General features: G+C 36.7%; 1 protein-coding gene across 6 annotated transcripts in view; it reads left to right on the forward strand.

Annotated features, from left to right (window-relative positions):
* Frmpd4 (FERM and PDZ domain containing 4) overlaps positions 1–12,917 on the forward strand; it is a 938,443-nt gene that overhangs the window by 564,798 nt on the left and 360,728 nt on the right. The window lies entirely within an intron of this gene.

Raw genomic sequence — 12,917 nt, forward strand, 5'->3', positions numbered from 1 at the left:
ATGAAGGAGAGTTACTCACACCATGGTGGCCAGGAAGCAGAGTGCAAAAAGAAGACTTGGAGCATTCAGTGGAGCGTCTTGATGATCCATTCAACACCCGTGAGGCTTTTGGGGGATAATCCAGATCTAAACCACAGCACTCTTCCTTCAGTGAGGCACAATAATCCCACATTCCCTGTGAGTCATGAAATGAAGGACTCAGTATGCAGAGTAAAAGATGTAGCATCTCTGTCCTGCTTTTCCAGGCCCTCAGCCTGGTATCCTCCCTTTCTCAGATGCTCATTCGTAGTCAGTTATATTAGGTCAGTATCAGTTCTCATTTTATTTTTATTTTCATTCTCATTTAAAATGATCTCAAGTGGCAAGAGAATTACTGTCTGTTACATACTGTCTGACTGACACTTTGAAACGAAATCTCTATGGTAGCTTCCTCAAAAGAAACATACTGGGGATGGGGAAAAATGGACTTAACTGTTTTCTGATTTACTTTCAAATTAGTATTTTGTTATTGCTTAGTTTCTATTATTGCATGGTATTTTTTAAGCCATTGCTCAATGACATTATTTTGTAGCTGACAATCACAAGTCCAGATTGTTAAATGACTGTTCTACGTGAGGAAGAGATCTGACATTTGCTCAGTTTATGTGAGTAATGATGGCCCTCAACTATCTTTGCAGTCTGATCAAACCTAATTCATTTACTCCTATAAAATAATCACTTAATATTACATGGTGATTGAAACATTGTTTTCAAATATTGAACATTGTTTTCCACTTAATTATTTCTTGAACTTGAGTTATGCAAATTTTGGTATATTCAATTGATTGTAATAACTGTTGCCAGAGGGAGTAAGCCTGGGTCATCCAGAGAACTGACTATGTTTTCTACCTCCTGAGATGAAACTTCTACACAGCAAACCTGATTTACAATTGCATTTGGATATTTTGTCATTTTCCAAAGACAAAAAAATAGCACATCTAACTCAGAGATCTTTCTTGTATATGTTGTGCCTTAATGAGAACCACAGATTATTTACCATAGTTACCTAGTTCTCTGTCTCGCTTGTCCGTTTTCCCTGCACATTGAATTTTGTGCCTTGCTTTGGCCAATGGGATGCAGAAGCTGTAATGATGAGCCAATTATGAGCTGAGTCCTCAAGAGGACTTCTATTTAGCACACTACTTGGCCTCCATGAAATTAAGCCAGGACTAGACTGCTGGAAAATGAGAGAACATGTAGTGTAGAGAAGATCTATCCGAGCTGCAGCCACACTAGACCACTAGTCCTAACCTCCTAGCATGTGACTGCAGATGTGGGAACCCAACTATGACCAGAAGAACTGCCCCGCTGAGCCCAGCCCAGCTGCTAACTGCAGAGATATAAGTTCATTAAGAGAGTAAATTATTGTTGTTGTTTTAAATCACTGAATTTAGGGATGACTTGTCATGTGACAAAAGCTAACTGAAATGGTGAGAATTGAAAACAGGTACACCTATGAGTGGCTGAATTAATGAGATATAATGGTGCCCCTTTTTCTGTTCCAGATCCTTCCAGAATGCTCAGTTAGTTGCTCCCTTAATCACTGTTTTGCAAGGCTAAAACATTCATAATTGGAAGCATTAGCCATGAAATCTATAGTCAAGTTGCTACCTTTCATTTTAGTCACAGTCCATTGGAAGTTGTGCAGTTTTCAAGAGGGAACTCCATGAGCCTGAGTATTAATTTCCCAAATTTGAGTATTAGATGTAACTCACTAGTCATAAAGTATGTTCACGGGAAGTTTTGTTTAAAGAAAAAGATAGTGCTGCAAGAGAAAATAATGCAAGTGAGTTTGAGGAGTCTGAGAGACATTCCAACATCTCAGGGCCCTTTACTTTGAGCATACTAGGACAGCCTGAGCTGAGATTGGTGAGGATATGGGCCTGCGGAGAAAGCGCAGGACACTCCAAAATGCCTCTGGTCATAATCAAGTTAGTGTTACAGAACCACTGAAGAGAGTAATAAACCAGAAGTTAAATAGGTCATCTGGGAGTTGCCAAGGAATTTTCTAACCCCAGACAATCAAATAAACAGCAACAAAAAGCATACACCTTAAATCTTGAATAAGAGGCCTTATCTTGAACAAGAGTTAAAAACCAGACATCCAATATCTCTTCAGAAATAAAGATTGAGCTCTTTAAGTTTTAGCTATAAATCAGTTACAAAGGTACAGTCTCAGTTACCTTATTTGTAAAAAGAAGTACATTATACATCTGTTTAGTTGCTTGGTTATAAGGATTGTTTAAGGTGATTCATGCAGGATAGTTACGACACATCCCTAGAAATTATTAATCACTCAGAAACCCTGCTGCTATTATTAATTAAATAAACACTCAACTGGCAGTCAGGAATCAAATTTGAACTATATGGTCTCAGATGCAGCACTTTAGCTACCTAAACCTCAGTTTCCTCAGTTGAAATTAATAAAGTAATGATTTGGTTAGTCCCGCCCTCTTTAATGCTTCCTACTGCACTGAAGTTTGCAGATTCAATTAAAAGTGCACTTTTATTATCATTAAAGTCATGCAAGTTAGCATGTAACATGTGAAAACACTACAACTCCTTCTATTTATCCCTATTTATAAAAGGGAAGTGTATAATTTTGCAGATAATCTAGTGTTATAGTTACTTTTCCCATTGCTGAAATGAAATAACCAACATCCCCAAAGTTAAAGGAGAAAACATTTACTTGGATCACAGCTTTCAGAGGTTTCAGTTATAGTCAGCTGGCTCAAAGGAGGGTGGCATGGCAGAGGAGCATTATAGGATAAACAGTCCATGGAAAAGCAGGGTTGGCATAAGGCACCAAGCTGCAAGCAAGTGACAAGCACCAAGCAGTTACCCTCTTTCTGTGCTTGGTCTTTTATCCAGGCAACCCACTTTTAGGCTGGGGAGCACTCACACCTAGGGTGGAACACCCTTAATCCTAGCGTCACATCATGAATCAATCCCAGCATCACATCCTTGATCTCAGCAGCAAACACCCTAGATCCAGGTACCTCCAGAAAGCCCCACCAGTGACCACGTGAGGCTTTTGGAGGCATCTTTGTAGAAGCCATAACATCTAGTAAGGAAACCTCAGAAAACAGGTGAACTGAAAAAGGCTCTAGGTTTAGGAAAAAAATTGTTGAAAATTAGTGCCGAGGAACTTTTAGCACTGAGAGTCTAGGCAACACAGAAAGTAATCTTTTTTTATATATATTCACATTGGTGGTTAGGGATCCACTGTGGTCCAGGAACCTTTGGGGATCAGTGCATTTTCACTGATTGTCAGTGGACTCATGGAGCTCTTAGATTGGGATGTCATTGGTAAACAACTAAGAAGAGTAAGCGGCTTGAATTGTTTATGTTCTCTTTTTAATTTAATGCTTGACTTCAGCTCTGAAACAATATTGGCATCACCATGACATCCCTAATGGTTTTATCCCTATTATTCTGCCTAGCTCGGTGAGCTCTGGGTACAGACTTGCCATTCCCCTCTGCTCTGTATGCTCAACTGCTAGCCATTCAGTAGAAGTGTGGGTCTGCACTGCAGAAGCACCTTGATGACTAGGAGTAGCACACATGATTTACAGCAAGAATTGGCCGGTGGATTTTGTAAAGGATAAGGCCTTTTTTACCAAACCATTTTGTCATAGCTGCCATTCTGCCATTGATTATGGCACCAAAGTAAATCTTAGACAACATGTAAATTAATGGACATAACTAATTCTAATAAAACGTCATTTATGAAACAAGGTACATTGGATTTCGGTCCTGAAGCTACAGTCTTCTGACCATTGGGTCAGCAAAAACAATATATGGAGTGGACAACTGGGTAACAGAATGCTTTTAGGATTTCTTCTTAAATATAAACAAAGAGTGATCTTACTCATTTTGCACTTGAAAATGACAAAATACTATAAAATATTAAAAGATTAATTCCTACACAGTAGCATCATGGAGACACATTGCAGCAAATATTAACAGCAGTCCATTGAATAACTTTACCAAGTACTAAAAATTGTATATGCTTTCAATGCAAAGCTAGCAAGCTTCTCAAAATGGGAATTTTGAGAATCTAAATGGAAGTTTACATCTGAATTAGATCTCTCACTAGAAAGCAAAAAAGCATTTTTGAAATTTGAATAGCGATGGAATATCCTCACAAACATGGGTGTTTGAATTCAAAGTAACAGTGGAGCCCATCCCACTTAGTTATCCTTTGCAAGATGCATTTATATTCATATTTATATTAATACTTAGGTATATTTTAAAACTACAGCAATGAATTCAAAGTAATAAATACATTTAGCAAACATGGTGATCAGCATTAAGACTAAAACAAAAGCCCAGAAGACCAGGAAGGGTTGACATTTTGATATTTGGAAGACCACTTTTATTAGATAAATTTAAATGTTTTATGCTACAATTTCATTTGGTGTATAAATCATTAAATCAAAAGAAATAAGTGAGTTAGTCAAGTGTGTTCATTGCATAAAGAGCAGATAGTAGAAACGAGAATACTTCTTATAAAATATGAGTAGGTACATAGTGCTTCCCAGGCCACATTAATATTTATGACCAAATTAATTTTATTTTAATAAATGGGTAGATAAATTATAATTTACTGACTTCACCCAAATTTGAATTAGAACTAGTTTTAAAACATAGGATCTTGGGTTCATGGGTTAATTGAGAATCTTGAAAGTAGAAATTGTTTTTTTCTGGCAGATTTTAAAAATAGATTTTAAAAAATTGCTTAGCAACGTGCTGTAACATTTGAAAGTAAAAATAAAAACCACAAATAGCCCCTTGCTACTGTTTATTTTTTCTTCATGAAGAGTTCACTTAAAATACTGCATCATGAAGCAAGGTGCCCTTGTAGTCAGAAAGCAACATATGGACAGAGTAAATACAATCCCGATTAAGCTCCCTATTTTATACAGAATGGCAATATAGTCAGACGTTTTAAGTACCTGCAACTTGTCAACCCCTAATTTGTAGTTTCCCATAGGACCAAGGCATCATAGTGTATTTTTCCTAACTACAGATGTTTGCCATTTTTAACCATAGTAAATGTACCAAAAGTTTTTAAAGCATTATATTTTTCTAGGTCATTTAAAGATAAACATCTGTTTGCCTTAAAATTGAAATAAAGTCTATGAATCATAGAAAAGTGACGGCCATATGCACAAACTCCAGAAATGGGCTAATTTTCAAAAATTATTATGGACAGGCAATTATGTGCTTGAAATTTTGCAAGCATGTATGATTCATTACCTAAAGCATGTTGAGCATTTTTGCATTTAAAATGTTTCTGAAAGAAGGGAGACACTAGGGCATATTTTTGCTTTGGACTCATTGTTGCAAAGGTGTGGCCAAGATGAAAGGTAATTGGAAATACTGTAATTTTATAAAACAGGAATCATGACCCTCACAAAAATTTCCTTCAGACATAACAGTGCTGACAAAGTGAATCTTTATCCCTTGAAGTTAACTGAAAAAAGAGATACTTCAAGTATATTGTGTAACTTAGGTTGTAGCCCAGTCTGTGCAAATGAAACTCCTTGAGGCTACAAATGATTTGGTTATACTGCTATAGTTATGACATTTTTGTGAAATGTGAGTTTAAATTTTAAATATGCTGTGTGGTCTGTGATATAAAGCAGAGCAAACTTGTGAACATAATTGTCCCTGACAGAGTAGAATCATCATCTTCTCTTTGGTTTCACAAATCAAAAAACCAAAGTTAGCTTGTTGATGGTATTTACTTATTTGTTTAATCAATTTTTATTAGTACAGGTTGGCACATAATGAGTACATTTCTTGTGAGGAGTTAGTACTTATACAGAATGCATATTAATTGTTTCTTCATTCCCTTTCCCTCCCCCTCTCTTTTGGTCCCTTTCTCTTTGGCAAAGTATCTATGCCCCCATTTCTTATCTTTTATTTTATTATTTATCTTTATTTATATTTTGTGTTTTTCATATAAAAGAGACCACGTGATATTTAAGCTTGTGTGTCTGATTTATTTCACTTAATATTATGGTTGCATGGTACATCTATTTTTCTAGAAATAGATGTAGAAAAATAGAAATTTTTCTAGAAATTTCTAGAAATTTCTAAAAATTTTTCTAGAAAATTTTTCTAGAAGCTTATCCTTCTTTATGGCAAAGTAATACTCTATTATTACATATAAATAGCACACTTTCTTTAACAAGATTGAGAAATCTTTCTGACATGCTGCAAAATTTATACAGAAGGTATATGTGTACCTGGTTGGAAGAAACAAATTCAAGTATGTACCGTTTTATGGTATTAGTTACCCCCAAAGTTAAAAGCATTTGGCAAAATAGCAATATCTACTTTGAAGAACATAATGTGCGTCTGGTATGGCTAGAGAAGCAGCAGGTTTCCCCCACAGTATGAGAAAACTGGGAGACTTCCTGATGTGTAAGGTGCCACAAATCTCTGGGCTTTTTTACACTATCCTTTCCCATTAGAAGATTCTTTCTGAATACCAAAGATTCATATACTCTTTGGGGTCAGTATTTGGAGGGCCTTCCCACTCATACCCTGGCAATCACAAAATATTACTGTGGATCACCTTCCTCTGCCTTTCACTGAGACGCAAATTTGAAAGGAAACTTTAGCTTCATTTTTGGTCATGTTGTCTTATTTCATGGAGAGAATAGTCTGTCTTAAAATGGCTTAAATGTGGCTTTTGTTGACTTAGTTATTTAATTTGCATGCAAATAGAATTGCCTCCAGCCCTCTAGTTCTTGTTCTCTTTCTCAGGTGCATGCCAGGGCCAAGCCATGGATCTGGGGTGGGAAATTAACTTCCATCAACAGTCTGCCTCAGTGGCAGTGCAGTGTTTCTCAGTATGGGCAACACCAAGTCAAGTGCAAGGGCAAAATTTAAATGCTACACAAACTCATTCTAGTATGTACCTTGTATAAAGGCATAGTTCTTGTGAAATGAACCAAGTTTCTGCATCCTTTAAGTTATTAAGTCTCTTTCTGCTCCTTTCTATAAATAGGCATGGTGTGTATGGAACTCTATTCCAGGGTAAATAAGCCAATTTGTGTACAGGTCGGTAGCTAGAAGCGATGCTTTGGCTTTCCTGGTTATTAATTGAAAGTTCTAACTCTATCATTCAATTCAACAAACATTTATTGTGCACCTGCTACATGCCAGCTGTGTTATGAGGATAGATGTGATGTAGCACCTGCTCTTAAGGGACTCACAACTGTGAGGAAAGACAGAAAGACAGTGCTAGTGCATCTCACACTGAGTTACTTTCTTGCAAAGATCTGCCTTTTAATAAATGCTGTGCTGAGTACTTCACATACATTATATCCCTCTCAGTAACACACTGATAGTTATTATCCCATTGTACAGATGATTCAGTTGAGGTTTAGTAACTTTTTGAAAGTCAGATAAATCTCTGTCTGCTTTACTTACAACTAAATTGGCTCTGCATTGTCCTGCACTTGGATTCAGAGCTCTGTGTAAGGGTGTGCTGGCTCATTAGCTTCTTGACTTTTTTTTATTAAAGCTTTTGTCTTTATCTAATGATTTTAAAAAATATAACACATTGCCTCTTACCAAACATGAGGACTGTAATAGGAGTCTCTTTCCCCATACAGTCTAGACTATTCTCAATTTTCTGGGGACATTTCTTCCCCTACCAAGATGCTTTGACCATCAACTCTTGTTTTCCTTTTTATTTTTTTTTAATTTTAATTTTTTATTAGTACATGTTTGCAGCACATAATATATGAATTCCTTGCATGAAGTTGGTGCACATTCACAAAACATCTGAATTCCTGTTTTCATCCGCTTTCCCTCCTCTCCCTTCTTCCCTCCATCTCTCGATCCCCTTCCCATTTGAGAAAGACCCAATTGTTTACTTCCTATGACCTGTCTTTTATTTTTCCCTTTATTGACCATCGACCCTTATCTATTATCTCCAGATTGCAGGGCATGTAAGCCTCAGTTTCTGTCAGGAGGATGAGTAGAGTTGTCATCTACTGCAACATATTTTGCCTGCGCTTTTTCATATCTTTTCTGTTTCCCAGACATCATTTTGCATTATCACAAGTTCAATTTAGCTGTTTTTCCAAAGAAATGAGTGGCCATCTTTTGCAAGAAGGCTTCTATACTCCTAGAATAATTAGTTTCCACTGTACCCAGCTTAGTAATGTGATTCTCTTTCCATGCTCACTTCACCTGTAAATCTAATTTGCACAAAATCATTGACTACATTTTTTCAAAGGAATCAGTGAGCTTGCTTTAATATGATTCTTGGTGGCTGAGTCTTTACTTGGTTGGAATTCTAAATACAAACCATTGGTCCTCTGTGAGAGATCTAGCTTTAGAAAATTAATTTCATCATCTTCAATATTTTTTTGTCATAAAGGAGGAAAATGTGACAGAGACTAAGATGATAGCCTATCTCAATCTTACAGTGAAGAGGACATCTTCAAGTTCAAAAATTGATCCAATAAGGATTTGCTTTCCTTACATCATTTTCACTCCCACTTAGGTAACCAGTAATTTGTGAAATCTACTCATTGATCCAATGTCAATGGAACAGTCATTAGAGTTCTGTAAATTATCTGTATCCAGCAGTTGGCATCACTGTAAATGTCAGCGCTAGCAATGGACTTGTAAAAGCTCAACCTAATGGCTCTGCTGTTGGTGGCTTATTTCTCTTTGGGGCCTTCTTCAAGGAGTAGTGAGGTTTGGGATTCAGAAAGCAGAATGCTGCCTTTGCTGTCCCAGATACTGCCTCAAAATAAGAAGAAATTTGCAGAATAAGGCCAGGCAGATATATGTTGCATAAATCGGAGCCTAGACAGATGCCTTGGCACATGACTGATTCTTTTATGGAACCACATTAGTCAGTTTCAAAGAAATGTAATATTTGGTGCAGGCAGACTTGTCTTGGAAGAAAGGCCAAAGGATCTCTCCTGATAATATCTCAGATGGACTTTTGAGATCCATGTTTTAGATTTAGATGAACAAAATAATCCCATGCTGAACCTGAAAGATCACTCAGTTGATAGAGGGGAAAAGTCCAAGTTCAAAGGCTTTGCCTTGTTTTTGCTCCAGGGGTAAGAAAAGGAGTTTGAAAAGGGTGAGAAATGCATGGATATCTCAGAGTTTTGAATGGAGAAGAGCGATGGAGTGAATCAAGAAGATAAAGAATCTAGGAGATGAGCAGGTCTGGCTTGTGGCGTGATGGGAAATAAGTTGCAAGGATGGAGGGGCAAGTGCATAATGTGTAGAAATGATGCGTGTCTGTGTGTTAGGAAAAGGCAAATGGGTAAGCTAGAGAAGTAGAGTTTTAAGAGATCAGAATTGTGAAACACTGAAGGGGTGAATACCTGGAGACACTTTGACCAAAAAGAAAGTAGGCAAAGCAATTAAAACACAAATAACCAAAAATTATCATTAAATCCATGAAGTATATATTCTTTGCCTCATGATTAATGGCAAAATTAAGGGTGATCCTTTTGCAGGCAAGTATTCATTAAAAGACTTTTCTGTTATATTTATTAATTACCTCAATATCTTTTTAATTGCAAAAATAAAATTTAAAAAATTATCATTACTGCCATTGTTCAGGAATATTGGGCAATGTAGAGTTGTTAATTGAGGATCTAGAAAAAATTACATGTACCTGATTAGGAAAAATATGGTGAGATTTTGTAAGGAATGCACATAGGCCAAGAGTATGCCGTGTAACATTGTAAGTGTCTAGTTTATGATATTTGCTTGGGATCTGAGTTTGAGATAATGAAGTACATTATGATGGACTATCTTGATTATATAAGTTAAGGAAATTCTCTTTTGTGCTACTTTTATTTTTTCTTCTGTAGGTGTTCTGTTAGCCAAATATGCCATTGAGCTTAAAGATTACCTAAGTGGTTTAGAACAGTGATTTATGTCCTCAACTCAGATTAGGTTGGCAGATCAATTTTGGCCTTTTAGAATGAAAGTTGAGGAAATTAATTGATTAAAATAGTTCTTTATATTACTTTACTGATAGTGTCTGATAGATGTCAGATTATTCTTTCATGATGAAAATGGCTTTCTGAAGAATAATATTTCATTCTACATTTTGTTTGTTTTGACTTAGAAACATAAGATAAAAAATGATATGTACTAGTCCATTCATTCTGCTATAACAATATACTTTAATTTATAAATAATAGAAATTTGTGCATACAGCTTTGAAAGCTCAGTAGTTCAAGATCAAGGCAGCAGCAGATCTGTGACTGGTGAGGGCTCATTCTCCTTAAAGATAGTGCCCTTGTCTTGCTCTCTTACAAGATGGAAGGGGAAATGTTGTGGTCTCATATGGGGAAAGGCCAGCAGCTTCTGTCAACTTCTTTTATAAGAGTACTAATCCCACTCCACAGGGCAGACTCCTCATGACTGATTCACTTCAAAAATTCCTTACTTCTCAACAGGGCACAATGAAGATGAATTTCAGCTTGACATTCTCAGAGGCCATTGAGATTGAAGCGAGAGGCTCATTGTGGAAGTCTCTAGTTATAGGTGTATGTCCTGGGCAGCATGTAATCCTTGAGAAAGAGCAGTTTCATGAAAAACAGCTTGAAAGGAAAGTTATCACATCATCTGTATTTGCTTTTGAGTTATAAACTGAAGAATCTCCACCTACACTATATTCATTCAACCATCCGTTCACTCGATAAACATTTGCCCAGCATCCACTGTAAGCACTCACTGAACACCTGTTATGTGCCAATCAGGGTGTTTGACATAATTCCAATAAAAACATGGTTAAAACAGTCTTTTGTATGGAAGAATTCACCTACAATTGGCGAAAGCACACATCATTTTTGAAAAATTCTAATTGGCATTAGAAATCGTTATAAAATATTTTAGAAATTCATTTATGGTTGGCTTAGTTTGCAAAGTCAAGCTATTAGAAAGGAAGACATAAGTGTGGATATTTTGCCAAGCACTAGTGAAGTCCTTAAGTTTTACAATAAACAGCAATAAGCATCATTTTTGCCCTTCTTAAGATAAGGAAACGAGATAAAGCCACTTGCACCAGGGTAGATGCCTAAATGGATGCAGACAGTCAGGGGTTCGGTACGAGACCTCTTCACTCCCGAGCCAGGCTTGCCTGTGGTCCCTGTTGAATGTTGAAGAGTAACTGGGAGTTTACCCATTAATAAAAGAAGGAAATTTTAGCCTGAGGACAGAGCATGTTTAAAGGTCCTTAAATATCAAAAGAGTGTTGAGTTGAATCGAAAACATTTGTAGTGAATGACAGCAAACAGGAAGGAGTTTGGGACTGGGGAGAGTATCAGTAAAAATTAAGGGTTGCAGTTCAGGTAAGAGAAGCCAGAGAACGTTGCACAAATGGCCGAATATCTATGTGAACCAGACAATTTTAATTACTTCAGGTTTTAGAGAGGCCTCTTACAGGGGTTTTCTAAAAATATTCAACGTGATTTCAAATTAGACAAAATATCATTGGATTTCAAATGTACCAATGCTCTTGTCTCACAATAGGGCAAGATGCATATAGTCATTTACAGATACTCAGTATATGCGTATGGGAAGATAGTTGTGTGCAGATAACTTGTTTTGTTTCTTTCTTTGTTTTTACCTTGGTGTATTGATGTTTGGCATCTCTGCATGGGCACTACTTTTTGTACCGTTAGCCCTGCTGATAATATTCTTACTAACTTGTCTAGCTTATGTTAAACTTGGGTCTGTGTGCAGGCCAGCAGTTGGCAAGTCCATTCATCTGTGGCCTATTTCATTATCCCAGCATTCCTGGGAACGTTGGAAATAGGATATCAGATATAGTCTGCCCAACTTCTTCTTGGGAAAATTTTAATGAGGCTACTAAATAAATTTTAAGAGCAATCAAGCCACTCAGTGGCAAAAGGAATTTTCTCTCCATCCATTCTAAGAGTTAATTGCAACTTTTCATGGACTTCTTCTTTCTGGCATACTACAGTTTTATGGTACTCCCTATGCTGTCTATATCAGGCTTGCCATTAGTTGTATTCAAGGACCAGGTGTTCACATTGCCAAGTATTGCCTGGGCTGATGACAGTGTTTATTGTGTCATAAAAGTTATTATTCATCCCATAAAAGGAATTTTCCCAGTGTAAATGAGTATAATATTTCAAAACAATGGTTTTTAGACATACCGAATTATTTGTATGTACAAATAATTATGAGAAAAATGGTTTAGAGACTACTACCAAAGAATGAAAGCAAAACTATATCTATATGAGGGAGGGAAAAATCAGGCTAGGTGCAGTGAATATTGATTCACACTTTGGGAAAAAACAGATTGTCCAACAAAGAGGACAAAATGAGCATTTTGTCCATTAGTATGTCAATTAGAATTATCAAGAAAAAAACACCTTAGTTTTGAGAATCTCCAGAAAACCTCGAGATTTTAGTTGAGGAACACCCATGACAAGTTGCCTCTGTGTTCAATTGACCACTGTTCCCTACTTCAGTGAGGTGAGATCTGCACAATCATAGCCTGTCTTTCACGGTTCTTCACATTTTAGTTTCTCCAAATATTTGTTTGTCCCCGTGGACCTTACCTTTGCATTATTTTATGCATGTAAGGATTCTGATTTTGACATAGACACTGACTTTAAATGGACTCCAAACCTACTTTGAAGTGTTAGTTGCTTCCCATCTTACAACTGTCCACCTGCATGGTCAGTGGCCTATCCAAATGACCTGTTTCAGTGGGATGAGTTTGCAGTGAGATGAGTTTTCAGTCTTTAGCTTTCCAGTTAACCTAGGAAAGTCTTGTACTTGATTTTACAAACTTCAGATCTCAAGCTGTCATAGTTTTATGGAGTTAGGGTTTATTT

Source organism: Cavia porcellus, unplaced genomic scaffold (assembly GCF_034190915.1).
Source record: "Cavia porcellus strain 051 isolate PalLab524CR breed Dunkin Hartley unplaced genomic scaffold, mCavPor4.1 scaffold_33, whole genome shotgun sequence".
Taxonomy (NCBI): Eukaryota; Metazoa; Chordata; class Mammalia; order Rodentia; family Caviidae; genus Cavia; species Cavia porcellus.